This window comes from Octopus sinensis, linkage group LG3, assembly GCF_006345805.1.
Source record: "Octopus sinensis linkage group LG3, ASM634580v1, whole genome shotgun sequence".
NCBI classification, from domain to species: domain Eukaryota; kingdom Metazoa; phylum Mollusca; class Cephalopoda; order Octopoda; family Octopodidae; genus Octopus; species Octopus sinensis.
Genome location: NC_042999.1, coordinates 165,118,488 through 165,120,987, shown reverse-complemented (window position 1 = coordinate 165,120,987; position 2,500 = coordinate 165,118,488). Strand labels below are relative to the sequence as shown.

At 36.5% G+C, this 2,500-nt stretch overlaps 1 long non-coding RNA gene across 1 annotated transcript in view; it reads left to right on the top strand.

Moving 5' to 3' along the window:
• The first annotated feature begins 1,985 nt into the window (after nucleotides 1-1,985).
• LOC118762828 overlaps nucleotides 1,986-2,500 on the top strand; it is a 16,070-nt gene continuing 15,555 nt past the window's right edge. The window contains exon 1 of the long non-coding RNA XR_004998577.1: nucleotides 1,986-2,136. This is a non-coding gene — a long non-coding RNA (uncharacterized LOC118762828). The remainder of the gene's footprint in view (nucleotides 2,137-2,500) is intronic.

The following is a 2,500-nucleotide window of genomic DNA, read 5'->3' as shown; positions in this document are numbered from 1 at the left end:
ACCAGCATCGGTTCTCAAGCAATGCTAGGGGGACAAACACACACACACACACACACATATATATATATATATATACGACAGGCTTCTTTCAGTTTCCGTCTACCAAATCCACTCACAAGGCATTGGTCGGCCCGGGGCTATAGCAGAAGACACTTGCCCAAGATGCCACGCAGTGGGACTGAACCCGGAACCATGTGGTTGGTAAGCAAGCTACTTACCACACAGCCACTCCTGTTCACTATTCATAAAAAAATGACTTTATAGATTTAATACTTAATGAAATATCATGTTTGAAACTCAGCCAATCAAATCAATAAGGGGATAATGATATAGCTCAAAGTTTTAATTTTTAAAAGATTTGGTGAATCCCACTGCATCGCAGGTTGAGCAGGTGCCTTCTACTATAACCTTGAGCCGACTAAAGCTTGGTGAGTAGATTTGGTGGATACAGCCATCCATTCTTTCAGCATCCATCCATCCATCCATCCATCCATCCATCCATCCATCCATCCATACATACATACATGCATACGCATAAATGTACGTGTGTATATATGTGTGTATATATATATATTTGTGTGTGTGTGTTTTGTGTTTGTATTTGACTCTATCATCACTTGACAACCGGTGTTGGTTTGTTTATGTTAATACAATCAAGCGTTTCGGGAAAACTGACCGATAAACTAAGTACCATACTTTCAAAAAATAAGTTCTGGGGCCGATTTGCTCGACTAAACTCTTCAGGGAGTGCTGCAGCATAGCCGCAGACCGAAACAAGTAAAAGAGAAAAGTTATATTGACTTTACAGTTTATCTCAACATATTTTCTATAGAATTCAGACCCAGCACCGCAAGTTACAATGCTTTGTAAACAAATACATCTATATAAACAATGCAATTGAAGGTTGGAAAAGTAAAGGATATATATACATATTTCAAGAGTTATTGCTCTTTCATCAGCACCACATCTTATCCATCAAGTATACCCGAAAACATTGCTTAAATATCCACTAGGTTTAGCGGTGTAACACAATTAGATAGACTAATTTGCATAATAAACACATTCCTGGCAACTGTTACATATATTTAATTGATGGCAAGGTTTCAATATTTCGTTTTGCAGCCATAATATACTAGCCAGTATATTTCAGGTTTAGAAGTCAATATCGTGTGTTAACAGTGCCATATTTTCACAGAGATAAGCTTAAAAGTAAGAATATCGCACAGCTAACACACAACAGTATATCATAGTTGCAAGACGAAATACTGTGGCCTTGCCAGCCATTAAAATGGTATGCTGGATTATAGGATTAGTCAGTATATCACATCAGTTGATCATAGACAGACTATGACTTTAATTAATTTCAGTTGTTCACAGTCTGAGTTTAAAAAAAAAGGTCAGCTAAAAATATAACAGAAAAAAAAACAGGATGGTGAAATTACTGTAGCAGTTGTTCTGTATTAAAAAAATGTCAGCTAAAAATTCAATAGACCTAAACACAAGGAAGTGAAAAGATGCTGTTTCCCTCGGTTTCATAATTATCGTCGTCATCGTCGTCTTCGCCTCCTCCTCCAGCACTACCACCGAAGCCGCCGCCGCCGTCGCCACCACCATCGACGTCATCGTTGTTGTCATAAACATCTTCATCATCACTATCATTATTGCCATCACCATTATTTTTTCGTTATCAGTGATCTTTGTTATGTCCAGATTTGGCGGAATATGACGAATACAGATTTCTTCCTAACCTAAAGTTAGCTACGATATGAAATGAATTTAGGTATAAATATATATGTGATGATAATAACCACCATATAATCATGTAATATAATAGTATATATATATATGTGAAAGTATGCCTAAACTATCGCTCCACTCACACATACGTACGCACACTCACACATACGCACACACACTCACACACACATGTGAGCGCATTTGTATGTGTAAGTGTATTGAGAGAGATGCATGTATATATCTATCTGAGTGATAATTTATATATGGACCTATAGAGGTTGCCTAGGAAAAGTCTCGATCTTTATGGATTGCTCTTCCTCTCTAGGTATTCACCGTTCCTGTATTATGTATATAAATCATTAATAATCGTCGATTGAAGTTTACAATTTAAACTATTGTGTGAGTAAATATTATTTCTCACAAAGCCATCGTTTCAAATTCCAGGATATGAAAAGGGCAGAACTTCCATTTCCTAATTAATTGTCCACTCACCTTTGATAATATGTTTTAGCCAATATTTTATAAACTTTACTTTCATCACAATCGATCTAGCCACAATCCCCGTAGGTTGCTTTTTCATTTCTGCCTTACAACTAAGCTACAATTTTCATCATACAGGAAGAAACGCCTCGTTCGGTTTGTATATTAATAGTGTGCGTCAAATATTTGCATTAGTAAATGTTTTCAACTTGTTACTAATTAGCTTGGAAGCAAGTCAATGAATGTGTTTTTAGCTGAGGTGACAATGAAGAACATTTGATGG